General features: G+C 33.8%; 1 long non-coding RNA gene across 1 annotated transcript; it reads left to right on the top strand.

Moving 5' to 3' along the window:
• The first annotated feature begins 2,403 nt into the window (after positions 1-2,403).
• LOC130630665 (uncharacterized) lies at positions 2,404-6,569 on the top strand. Its single transcript, XR_008982094.1, has 3 exons — positions 2,404-6,073; positions 6,161-6,393; positions 6,494-6,569. It is a non-coding gene; the product is annotated as an uncharacterized LOC130630665 (long non-coding RNA).
• The last annotated feature ends 7,253 nt before the right edge of the window (positions 6,570-13,822 follow it).

Genomic DNA, 13,822 nt, shown 5'->3' with positions numbered 1-13,822 from the left:
CTCCTGCCATTCCACTATAAGTCAAATTTTGATAAGTGTATTATTGTCTGGTAAAAATTAAAACTTGGACCGAGCGGGATTCAAACCAGCGACCTTCGGGTTAGCGCTCCAAATCTCTACCAACTGAGCTAGCGGCCCGATAGCAAGGTGAGTTTTCAACTGCCTATTATTTCACTACCGGATCGAGCACAGTTGTTGGTTGAGACCCACATTGGCTTGCTTTTTAATCCACCAATTGACGATTACTTACCATGATGCTTTGCTTAGGCAAATCTGCCTTCTTCACCCTATATAGTGTAATCACATCACAAACTATTTTAATTATATACACGGTATTTACAATTTTGTTCAGTGTATTATTGTCTGGTTGAAGTGAAAACTTGGACCGAGCGGGATTTGCACCAGCGAACTTTGGGTTAGCGCCAGTGGTCGACAAATGGTATAATTTAGATGTTTTTAGTGGCTTTGAATATAACTCCTATTCAAATAGACTCAATTTGGTCACTTTCTGAATCGCATCCACGTTCAAACATATTTTGTCCGTAACATACATGTCAACTTCACCGCCTCATCCTGTATTACGAGGGCGACTCAAAAATGTATAACCCGGGATGTTGAAAACTTCATTTGAAATATCTATGTGCTTCTTTTTTATTAAAGGGGTTATTATCATTAACCCTATTCGGTCCGTGGGGGGCGGATTCCGCCCCCCCTGACGGTTTTTTTACTCCTTATTGCTATGTTATATGGCTATGAAACTTACTGAGTTCCACTATTGATCTATTAGACACATGTATGCCAAATGTTTAGGTCCCATACCTTTCAGAGGCTTTGATATATGCCATTACTTGAAACTACCCCTAAAAATCTCAATGAAATCCTTATTATGGCGAAAATTTAATAACTCCTGTTAGGATTATCTTTAGAACGTGAAACTTGCAACACAATTTTGTTTTATTAAGAAAAATCATTTTGCTTAATTTGGACATTTGATCAATCCGATTTCCCGATTTTGTCAAATTTTACCCGAAAATCGGAAAAAAGGGATTTTCTTGCAATTTTTAGCACTTTCTTATGCGTCCACGTAAAAACCGGAAAATTTGTTAAGTAACTTTTATTTCGCTCTCAAAAACTTCAAACAAAATGCAAAAATTCGCTCTGGAACAAAAGTAAATAAATTTTAAGCAGATAGTGGCATTTTTAACAATTTTCAAGTTTCTAATGACGTCACATAAATGTGCTGACGTAAGCAAAAATGTATTTCTGCCATTTTGTTTTTTTATGGCGTACTATAAGTGTGCCAAATTTGATTCAATTTGAACAACGCTATGAAAAGTTATTGATTCCGCTCCCCCGGTCATAGTATGTTCGAAAAACCCGACCGAATAGGGTTAAGGCCATTTATTTTAAAAATTTTTCATTTTTGCTTAAAAACTTGCAAAAAAACACACGCAAGAGATGCATCATCTGTTCATAGGAGTTTGTTACAAAATACCATTTTTGTTTTATCCATGAATGATGAGTTATTATATGGTTTAGTATGCTTACACATTTGCCAACGTTGTGGTTATTTTTAGAAACAATATTAGATCTCTCTCTGTATTGTGATGGCCACGTTGATGGTCATGTGTCTGTCGTTAAAGTAGTTATTTTATTAGATTTTAGGATTTAGAAGTTCCTTAATCCTTACTTCCTCGCCTAAAACTTAGTTTTTTGTTTGCTTCCTCTTTGAAAAACAATAGATATCCTTACACTATACTGGATTTACGAATGACACAGTAAAATAGTTTTTCGAATTTTACTGATTTTTTTCCAAATTTTAGAAAATAAAGATATAATGAAGAAAAAACGTACTGAACTCAGGATCAAGTTTGTAGGGTATTGTTTTGGTAAGCCATAAGTTGTCTAGAAGTTTGCCATTTTTCCTTGGTACAGTTCTCTTCTGCAACTCGCTTTCTTTGATGTTTGTTGTCGTATCTACAAGAATAGAAAAATAAATACAAATTTTGAAAATTGAATTTAAAATTGTATACAAAAATGGTATGCAAAAGTGTTTTTAGGGATAACGTGAAAATCCTTCACCTCAAAAAATGTGATAGATGGGCAGGACATAAGGTTTAAAAATCAACCGGGAGTACTGTTTTCGCACGTTCACATATATTTTTTTCTCTTATATTATTTAAGAAAGTATGCCACATAATAAATACAGTGGCCTCTAAAATTAGCAACACCATACGTGCAAGAAGTGACTCTAGTTTGGAAAGAAAATATAGTACTCCTGACGGCTAAGGCTGGTTTATTTTTTCGTCGCCATAAAATGCACAATGAATATGTAAACGAAGCAAGGGGGTTTACAAATATATCAATATTGGACTTTGCTAAAAAAAACATTTAATGGAGTGGGGATTAAATATGAACCTTGTTTATGCCAGGTATAATAATATCTTCTTTTAAGAATCATAAAATTAGAGTAATAAGAATTTCTGTTATTAGTAGAAATGATAGTACAAGTGACTGTGGTTTAAATTATACCACTGAGAATTAGCAAATATTATCAAGAAAATAGACACACGGCCCTTCAGTCCGCCAGTCATGACTCAATGTTATAAGTACACACTTTTTTACTATGACAAAATTGAATTTTGGCATGGTTTGTATTATTTCGTCAAGTTAGATAAACTCCATTGAGGGTGCAGACAGTGGATCATTTTGATACAGCTTGTTTGATATAACTATGTCAACATTATTAAGAGCCGTGAAAACTAAAAACCCCCTTGCTTCGTGAAAAGTAAAATACGATGAAAAAATCCTTCCATTTTTATCATTGTAGTTTGTAGTTAAGCGAACGAACTTTTACTTTAGAGTATAAATATACAGGCTTAGGCACAGGTTATAGTTTCAGTAGAACCAAAGAAGTTTCAAAAATTCGGAGTAGATAAGCATTTATTTGATTATGCTTGTGATCATAAGAGAAAACCACCGTTGCGCCATACACGTTAATTGGTATATATTTACCAAAATAACTAAAAACTTCAAGAATGTTTGAAAATTGGAGTAGACAGAGAGCAGCACGATCATTTTAAAGCTCGGCCATTTTTTGTTTTTACTTTTGTTTTTTATGCTGGTTATAAAAATTGATGCCATTGCCGCTTTCTTATCTAAAGACTCAAATGAGCCAACTTACATTTTAAAAGTCCAAGGTAAAGAAACTGCTGAAAATGATGTAAAAGATGGTCATATTATAACTAGTTAATTTTTTGCATGATTGATAGGATATTCTAGGCAAATAAAAGTGTACAAAAGTTTAGACTCCAACTCATCACGGTACGACAGATAACACACTGGGCCCTAGGCTCTTTTTGGACCTAAAAATTGCAGCGCCTCTCAAATCATATCTCAAATTTTTCCAGTCATTTTTTTTCAATTATTTATCATTATAAGGTGCTTTGAAACTGAAATTTGGTACCCCCATAGTTTTTGAAGAATTAAAAAATAACGTTAAAATTAGTGTACAATATACAGATCTTTAGATATAGTCCAGTCTTTAAGTGTTTCGACCTGGAAAAAATGATATAGAGCTGAAACTTAGCACACTTGCTCCATTTTACATGTAGATTACCAGAAAAAAAGCTCCATTGATAGCATTTGTAGAAAATGAGATATGCGCCATTTTTAAAAATGGCGAACTTTATAATTTTTCAGAAAACGAAAGTTGGTAAATTTGAAAACTAATTAAACTGTTGAAAAGAACTTTCGATTTGGAACAAAAAATATTATTACACCAACTTACAAAAATCATTATTTTAAGTGTTTTAAGTTCTTTTTAATCAAGGGGGTTAGTGGGGAAAGGTAGATATATAGATATTCAGATCTATTTTTAGTTTTTTTTTCAGTTATATTTTTCTTATAAAAGGTCAGAAAATAAGTTTGCTTTATTTATATCCCAGACTTTTCGAATCATTTAGAATTTATCAAATTCCAGTTTCGAATGTTTACGTTTATTTAGTGATTAAAAGACTGTACACGTAGAAAACGGAAGATATGATAGAGAAGATACACATGATTTCTGAAAAAGCAATTTCAAGAGCATTGCGTGCACATTTTCTTGCTGAGTCTGCATTGGTGACAATACTTACGGAAGAGATTGTTGGTTGCAACGATGACTTCTCTATGAACTTCAAAGATAGAAAAGAAATTGTACAGAAGTTGAATTCTGATGAACTTGCAACTTTTGGTAGAGTGTTTGATGAAAAAACCAATACTCTCTACTTGAAGTCTTGAACCGCAAAATTGTGGATATCATACTTAAAATACATTGCAACAATCAAGAAGTATAGCATTGCAGAAAAGACGTCTAACTGGCCACGCCTTCTCGAAGCTACCAAGGAAATGTTAAACTTGTTTGCAGCCAAGGGACATATTAATTATGCCAAGAATGCATGACTGAACCTTCAACAAATGGTTGCCCTCCAGCGAAAAAATCCTTGGCTCCATCAGAAATTTTAACAAGGTTCACATGCCGTTATAAGATCCAACCGGTACTGGGCAGGTTTATGGTCTGACCTTGTGATCGAACAGGCTCTCATGAGATTAATCAAAACCAGAGGAGAACTCACCAGAGAGAGAGAGGGGTGAAAAATGATGTGCGGAATCTTTGGGTTCTTAGCTTGAATTCCAGCGCCTCCATTTATGAAGCAATGACTGGCGTCTCTGGTCTTACTGTCAAAGCAAGCGAGCGACAAGTCGAGATGGGGGCGTCAAGACGCTCCAAAGATTATACATATTGCAAGATCTTCATAGATTGGCTACAGCAAAGAAATCCATTTGTTTATGAAGACACAAAGCTTCATTCGCTTTCTTTTGGCTTTACGTCTGATGAAAATGATTGTTTTTCAGTAGGTGAATGCTCAATCAAGCGGAAGGACCAGGTTAAGCCCATCATTTCCTTGCAATCCAAATTCCAATTGAATAAAGAATCTGTCATAGTCAATCCAACGGTGTTGTTCACACGATTGGTAGCCATAGCGCAAAGGGAAAAAGAAGACATCGAATAATTTTTTGCTTTCGAACTAAAACAAGAGCCAGTGTCCCTCTTTAAAAAGGTTAATGAGAAAACCTGACAAGTCCTCATTACGTAAAGCTGTGATGAACGATGATGAAGCACTGGAAAAAAATCAAATGCAAATTGATCCTTATTTCGTAGTCGATGGTGAAGCGCTTTTGCATAGAGTCCGTTGGATCGAAAATTCTACTTTTGATGAACTATTGCAAGTTTACGTTAGTTACGTTCGACGGCACTATAAATCTTGCATTGTCTTTGATCGATACGATGGTCCTAGCACGAAATCAAATGCGCGCATGCGACGAACAGGTGATGGAAAACGATGCCCAATTTCGATGTTTTTGGTTTCAACAAAATAACTTTTACCAAAGAAAGTTTTCTAAATAACGAAGATAACAAAACCTGTTTTATCAGGCATATCAGCATAAAACTTTAGCAAGACGGGCAAACAGTAAAGATTTGTGATGGTGATGCTGATACAACAATCGCCGCAACCGCACTAAAAGAAGCCGAAACAAACCACCAAAAGGCCGTTGTAACAGTTGCCGATGATACTGATGTTGCAATGATGCTTCTATACCATTGTCAAGAACAGAGGTTGGATAAAGCCTTGAACATGAAAGTTGTCTGTCAGAAATGGAACCCTATCCGACAGCATATTCCTTTTTTGCATTCGTTTTCCGGCTGGGACACAATAATGGCTGATGTTTGGGGAGACAACAGAGATGTCAAAGAAGCTGCCATCAAAGCGTTTTAAATCATTTATGATGGTAACGACTTGACCGATTTATGCACACTTAGGGGAGTTTGTTACATAGTATAATATAACATTTATTCACAATACAAAAGGGTTTTCTTCATTAAATCTCAAAGTTTGATCAGAGAAGACTTTAGATACAGACATTACCACCAATGCTTCCTTATGATTTTTGGAGATACAGGATATATCTCGATATGTGTTGGAAAGGGATCGAGTTCATTTACAGATAATGAGATATTAGAGGAAGAAAAGTATAAATTTTTAATCACACAAGTGTCCAAGCAATGTCAGTTAAAGTAGAAATTTCTCCATTTTCATAACAATCTTTTGTCTTATAGCTTAAGCAAGTTGATCCAAGCAAATGGGGCTGGAAAATTGAAAATTCTCAAATGATGCCAATAAAGACAGATAAACCAGTCACCCCTGATAGCCTCCTAAAATCATTAAATGCAACTGCAAAGCTACTTTGAAGTCACCCTGTGCAACAAATTTGTGTTCGTGCAGAAAACATGGTCTTAGCTGTATGCAGTCTTGTGGAGAATGTCACGGTGAAACATGTGAAAATAAAGAGGTCCATTCTCTATAATTCTTCATTTTTAATGGCAAATCTCTTCTAAGGAGTTAGTTTAGCAAAAAAGCCAGCCTTTGTCTTATTAATCACTCTTTTTTAGGTATTCGATGGTGATAGTAACGTCGAAGATGGTTTGGAAGATGAAGAAGAGAATAGAAACATTTTTGATATATTTGATTCATTTTGATTTTACATACTATTAAATGTATTAAATTACAACTATTAAAGAAAGTCCATGACTTTAAAAATAATGATTTTGGAGAGTTGGGTTGATAATACCTTTTGTTTTAAATTGACTGGTTTTCGAATTGACTAACTTTCGTTTTCTCGAAAATGTGGAAATTAACCATTTTTAAAAATGGCGCATATCTCATTTTCTACAAATGCTATTGATGGGGATTTTTTTTCTGGTAATCTGCATATTAAAAGGAGTAAGTGTGCCAAATTTCAGCTCTATATAATTTTTTTCCAGGTCAGTGTGTTTTTTTTACTTTAACGACTGGACTAATAGTAAATTTAACACAAAAAGCTACGAAAATTTAGCTTATCCTTTGACCGGCAAAGAGTCATGCAAACTAAAAATTCTTTCCACATAATCTTCATATGTTCATATGTTCTTCATAAGTTGTATAGCAATAATAAAAAATGTATTATTTCTGCTTCATTAAATATTCAACTAAGAGGCAAAAACATAGAATTTAATTATCGTTGCATCAAACAATTGATCGTTCTAGCCTATAAAATCCTTATTTTATGATACTGGAGTTAATTCAAACACAAAATGAGAAAGAAAGGATGAAACTGGTAGTATAGTCAAGAAAAATGATTATATTCTTGACTGGTAACATAATTTTTATTCTATACACAATGTAGATTTTTAAAGAAAAATGATATAAAATAGACTGTTGTATATCACGCTTTACAACAAAAATATTTTAGCCCCAGCATTTGTTTGGAGTACTTATGTTGATGAATGTGTTACAGAAAAAATTTTGGTGCATGCAGAATAATTAAAATAACTTTAGTAAACAGCCACGAAACTGGAATAAGCAATATTTAAATTAACAGGTTCTTCATTGAAATTTTAGTTTGAAGCGTTTTTATTTATTAAATCTATTTTTAGAGACAAGTACTCAAAGACCATTGAGCATATAATTCAAATGTGCAATGCTTACAATAGCATTTTGCATTCACAACTTTATTTCAGAGTTTGATAAGTTATCAATTGTGTTAAGTAACAGTACCACCGATTGTTCCATTGGCACAAAATCTATACAAGTTTGTCACAGACAGAGTTATGTGTAATGGAGAATCTTCCTTCATTTTGAAAACGGACATATACAGCGGCAAACTGGTATAAATAACACAGCAGCAACTGTGTGGTTACATCATAGAGATGTTTATTTAAAAAGATTTTTTGCTAATCAGAATAGTTGTTGTAGTCAGTACAACAACAACTATGATAGAATTTAAAAAAATGTAAAGTTTGTTGTTAGCTTTTAGAAAAGTACTTTTTTAAAACATAAAAAAAATCAGCTAATAAAAAAATATTTAAATTAGGGAGCTTAAAAGAGGTTTCATTTGAAGAAGCAAAATTACTGCAGAAGTACGGCATCCATGTAATGCCAGATTTTAAACTTTGTCAAGCATGCAGATTTCTTGTTGCCAAAGAGACAAGAGAAATAAAAAGGATGAACAAACAGGTTGACAAGAACGGATTGACAATGTTGCACAATTGAATCATCTGATTTGTCAGACACTGCAAAAAGATCGTTAAATTCCACTTTTACAGAGATTGATGTATCACCTGTGAAAACCCATGCTGTCAGCTCGCATTCAATTGTGTCAAACGAAAAGAAAAATTTCCAACAGGCAAGAAAGTGTTTAGAGGAAAACACGCTTACGTAAAACTAGAATTGTGTATGGTATGGAATGACCTATACACATATTTTTTCCAGTTTTGTTTTTGTAAAGTTAAAAGAAATGTTCCGCAAAACTCTTGCAAAATTTAGTGGATGTCAGTGCATGTAAAAAGCAGGCTTGAAAACATACTAAAAATCTTTTAATTATTTTTATACGAAGCAGAAATAAAGGTAAAGTTAGCAATGTAATATAGTCACATGTCAGAGTCTTACTTCTCAGATTATTGTCGCCTTTTTATCCTGTCAAGGAAATAGTGCAAATGTCCCGTAACTATTATTAATAATAATAACGTTTTCGAATATAAAAATCAAATAAATTTGAAGGTATCGTAACAACATGTGTAAACATAGAGTTAAATTTTTCAAAATTTTATGTTATCACTATATCCTGTAATGTTAACAACAGTAACAACGGAAAATTACTTTTAATAAGTTAGATAAATTCTTCTCTCACATATACATGCTCTTTTTATAAGAACAGTGTCGTTTCAGCATGAATATTCTTAACCTTTTACAAATATCATCCTCTCTAATAATATACGCTTGTTACAATTTGTTATAGCTAATGAAAAAATTCTGCCACATGTTACGGGTTTTTTTGTTGCTTTGGACGAACAAAGAAGTTTGGTTTACTATGCTGTAAGAAATTGAAATGTATAATCAAATTTTGCTCATCAAATAATTTTATATATTTGGCACAAACCATCAAGCTTGGACATATTATTAGAATATGTCCAAGCTTAACAATAATTATTTTCTGGCCATATTTAAATATTATTCTTACTAGTCGATACGGCCCGTGGGAAAATCCACTGAGGCAAAAAGAGGATGAAAAATAGGTTGTTTTAGATATTTTGCTGACATCAGCCAATCATATACAAAAAGAACATTGGCGAAAAGTAGTTATTTGTTGCCTGTAATGTGTAAAGGTTGAAACGCTGGTCAAAATAATGTATAGGATATCATATGTTCTTGACGAACGCCTACGGAGGTATAAGAGTTTAAAAATGTTGCTAAATCCTGCAAAGACCCGCCAAAACACAGAATTTTTTTAATTCTGTAGACCTTAAAGCGCCGATCAAGAAGATGTTTATAATCACGTGATTTGGATGAATGGTTAATGAGATGTAAGGTTTAAAATTTTGCTGACGTCAGCAAAGTCCCTAATGAAAGAACAAAAATATTTTCTTTTTTCTTTCTTTTCTTTCCTTTTTTTCGTCAGCAACCCATTCACAAAAAATTTTAGAACTTGTTTTTACGTTGCCTCTATTGTGTAGAGCTTAAAGCGCTGATCAAGAAAATGTATAAAATGTAAGTTATTTGGCCTCAAAGTTTAAATTGCACTGTAATGGCTTCATTAATTTAATATGAGATATTGACGTTAAAGTAGTGTTATTGACGTCGCGCCGTAACGTCAAAAAATTTAACATATTAGACATGCCTTTTTCGGCAATATCAAAGAAAAATGAAGACATCCACTTTGCCTGTCACAGACACCCGGAACTGGCGTAGTATTATATAGACTAGTCGATAAAGCCCGTGGGAAAATCCACTGAGGCAGGTAAAAATGATAAAGAAGCGTCATTTAAATTTTGATGACGTCAGCAACCCATCCAAAAAGCATAATAATTTACAACCTTGTTTTCACGTTGCCTCTATTGTGTAGAGCTTAATGCGCTGATCAAGAACATGTATATGATCATGTGCTTAACGGTTAAGGATACGGTAACTCCCTGAGACACATACTCAGTATATTTATAATGTCCCCTCTGCTCGCAATATTAACCCTAGCAAATACTATGGCCCGTCAAAACACAATTTTTTTTTAAGAAGTTTGCATGCCGGTTGCTTTCATAGTATAGATATTAAACGCTGATCAAGAAAATGTATAGGAACATGTACTTTTGACGATCGGTTACTGAGATATAGTGGTTTAAATGTTTTTTGATGACGTCATCAATAGGTCCATTCCGAAATGGATTCGGGGACCAGGGTTTAAAAAACTTACCCAAGTTGGTCCTAGGTGTTCCCTAGTTACCCACGTAGGAGATGACGTCAGTTATTTCCTCGCGTTTTTAAGTTACTTAGCCTTAAATTTAAAAGTGCAATGCAATGGCTTCACCAATCTTAATATACTTTCCTTTGACGTCAATATTTCTTTAACGTCAAAGTTTGCTAATTTACAGAACACATTTATAGGTGATGTTTTATAGACTTTATCAAAGAAATTTTATTCACTTTGCAAAAGTGACAGACAGAAACACGGAACTGGCGTATTATTATAGAGACTAGTAGATAAGGCCCGTGGAAAAATCCACTGAGTGAGGATAGAAATTTTGATGATGTCAGCAACTCATCCACTAAAAAAAATTTAGAACTTTGTTTTAACGTTGCCTCTATTGTGGAGAGCTTAAAGCGGTGATTAAGAAAATATATATGATTATGTGCTTTTGATGAGCGGTTGATGAGATGTAAAGAAATTGCGTAGGATTGTGTACTTTTCACAAACGGCTGCAGAGATATTAAGGTTTGAAAGTTTTTTAATGACGTCATCAACCCGTCCATTCCGAAACGGATTTGGGGACCCAGGGTTATGAACCTTACCCAAATTGGTCCTAGGTGGTCCCTAGTTACCCACGCGGTGAAAAATCATTGACGTCACCACTTCGTTTCCAAGTTAAAATTTTAGGTGCACTATAATGGCTTCATTAATTTAAAATATAGGATATTGACGTTAAAGTAGTGTTAGTGACGTTGCGCCGTAACGTCAGAAAATTTAACATGTTAGACATAACTTTTTCGGCAACATCAAAGGAAAATAAACACATCAACTTTGCCTGTCACAGACAGACGCACACACTCTCCTTATTATTATACAGACTAGTCGATAAAGCCCGTGGAAAAATCCACTAAGGCAGAAAAACAGTGGAAATTTTGTATATGGACTGCTGACGTTAAGTTAAAAATTTGTATAGATAAATGTGAAACATGGCTTCTAAACGTACAAATAAAATTGATGATAATAGAAAAATAAATAATAAAAAAGCAGCATGTAAAAGAAAAGGTATAACAGTATAACTTCACAGTATTTAAAAAAAAAGCAGAATAATTTATAGCTTGCTGTGCATGGTGAATTATATTTCTAATATTTTAAAGTCTATAATTTTAATACAGAGTGTAGCCAGGAGACCCAGCGTAATTTTTCTTACCACCGGGAAATCGGAAAAATTACGCTGGGTCTCAAACGATTTTTCTGCGGCCAAAATCTGGCCGCGCTTTTTGATTGGTTAATTCTATTGTTCTTTGCTCACGTGGTCCATGTCGGGGAAAGCCCTTTTCATCCGAATATACCAGCGAGTTGTTTTACTCACCCTAACAAACATTAGTAAACTATAAAGTTTTTACCACAGTAAGATGTGGCCAAGCTTGGTAAACAACTCACAGAAAAATTAATATGGCCTCCGAAGCGATTAGTCACATTGTTTAATTTAAACTCAGGGTTTCCGCTGAGTCATTCGTTCGCGTCTAAGCTTTAGTTTGGGAGAAACTCATTTTATCAACTCGAAGAAGAAAGCTTAGTTAACTAGGCTATACAGAGTGTGGATGTTTAAAAGAAATTTAAAATAGTGACTCATATTCGGGGGTAGATCAAAGATAATCTTATGAAAAATTATATTTTCCCTGCTTTATTCCACCAAAGTAAAACTTTTACGAAAGATTTTTCTACAATTCACTGGAAACTTAACATAGAAGTTACATCCGTGGAGAAAAAAGAAATTTCGTACTAATTTTGTGATGATAATTGTCGGACGCAAAGGGAAGTGTAAAGCGGGAATTTTGAATCCTAAATATTTATGCAAGTTCCACAGTATGTAATTGCCAGGAGTTTGATCGGATACTTCCTTGCCGGGCAGATGAGACATGTTTCACAGAAACAGGGAAGAAGCGGTACCTGCTCCTGATGACTTCCGTTTTGGCAGACCGATCATTCTCGTTGTTTTGACAGTTTATACCTATCGTTTTTCTTTCGTTCTGTTTCATTTCATTTTGAGTTAAAACACTTTTTTAACTGCATAACGTTAAGGCGCACTTTTTTTTTTACCAATTCCCGAGCGTTTATAGACACTATTTTCGCAACTTTATACTATGCAATTAAAAAACCAGGTTAACCATTTATTAAGGAAGTGATTCGACATAATGTCTTGCAAAAGGAACACAGCAATTAAGCACGTGATCAAACATAAGAAGTGAAGATTCCAGTTTCCTTAGTTTTTAAAGGTTGTTTTTTCTGTTAGGTAAATTATAATTTTTTATCTTAACTAACGCTATTTTCTAACACATTTGAGCTTGAGGCGATGCCAGTTTTGTGGCATTGTTAGAGAAAAACGCTTTTTAATCTTTGATTTCTGCTAAAAACCCACTTTCAAGCAAATATCAAAAGCAGCATAATTAAATTTTTGGGAAGTATTTTAAACTTTCATCCATTTTCTGTAAAAAATGTTTTAAAAAGCTCTGCCACACCAAAGAAACAAATTTGATAAGTGTCTATTGAGATAACGCTAAAAATTATAATGGCATTATTTTCTCAAACACATTCTTTAGCAACAACAAATACAAAATGTCATAGAGGATCGGTTTTTATATTTCTTGCTTTGAAAATCGATATGCTGGCTTTATCTTTTAACCTTGTTTGTATATGAATTTATTATATTATTTTTATTGCGGTCAAAGTCTTTATATACTTAAAAGATTTCAACAAAGCTAAGAACTTACCTTCCTTAGCAGGAAAAGACAGCCCCAATTTGAAGAAACAAGCATTATACCACAAGAAAAATATATATGGATGCATTTTGCTAATGATCATCGTCCTTTTAATTAAAACACACTATTGATATAATTTTCTTTCCGGAACCAAAAGACATGCACATACCGTGTAAGCACTGAAAGTTCCATTGCGTTCATACCCAAAGCTTACTTTGAGCTTCGACCGTTTCGTTCAGGCCTAAAAACATATAAGTGTTGTGCTTTGGTGAACTTCCCTTTACGTTACTGTGAAAGTGTGATAAGGAACAATCGCAGAGCAAACAAAATACAAAAATAAACAACATAGGTAAAATCCTGGTTGCAACATACATATTTGTCCTGTATTTTTCACGTTTTTTTAATTAAATAAAAGGAAGAACACTTTGAGTGTGCACGGTTCTTAAGAATTGGTCCTAATGCGTTTTCTTACAGAACTGCGCCTCATAAAACATTTGATAACGAAAACAACATTATTGCGAGATTCGTTGCAGGTTAGAATAAAATGAGTCCACTCATTCCTTTCCCTCATAACTTAGAAACAAGTTACTTCTTATTAATTTACAACAAAGTAGTTTTAAAGTTGACACGAACTGTTTTCCTTCCTTTTTTGCTAAATAATTTTTTTTGTAGGGAAACATTTAAAAACAAAGGAAAAAAGGATTAAAATAACTGATACAATTTAAGTGATGGCGAGGTGGCGACGT

This window comes from Hydractinia symbiolongicarpus, chromosome 2 (assembly GCF_029227915.1).
Source record: "Hydractinia symbiolongicarpus strain clone_291-10 chromosome 2, HSymV2.1, whole genome shotgun sequence".
Lineage (NCBI taxonomy): Eukaryota > Metazoa > Cnidaria > Hydrozoa > Anthoathecata > Hydractiniidae > Hydractinia > Hydractinia symbiolongicarpus.
Note: the sequence above shows the minus strand (reverse complement) of the source record. Positions and strands in the feature narration are given on the sequence as shown.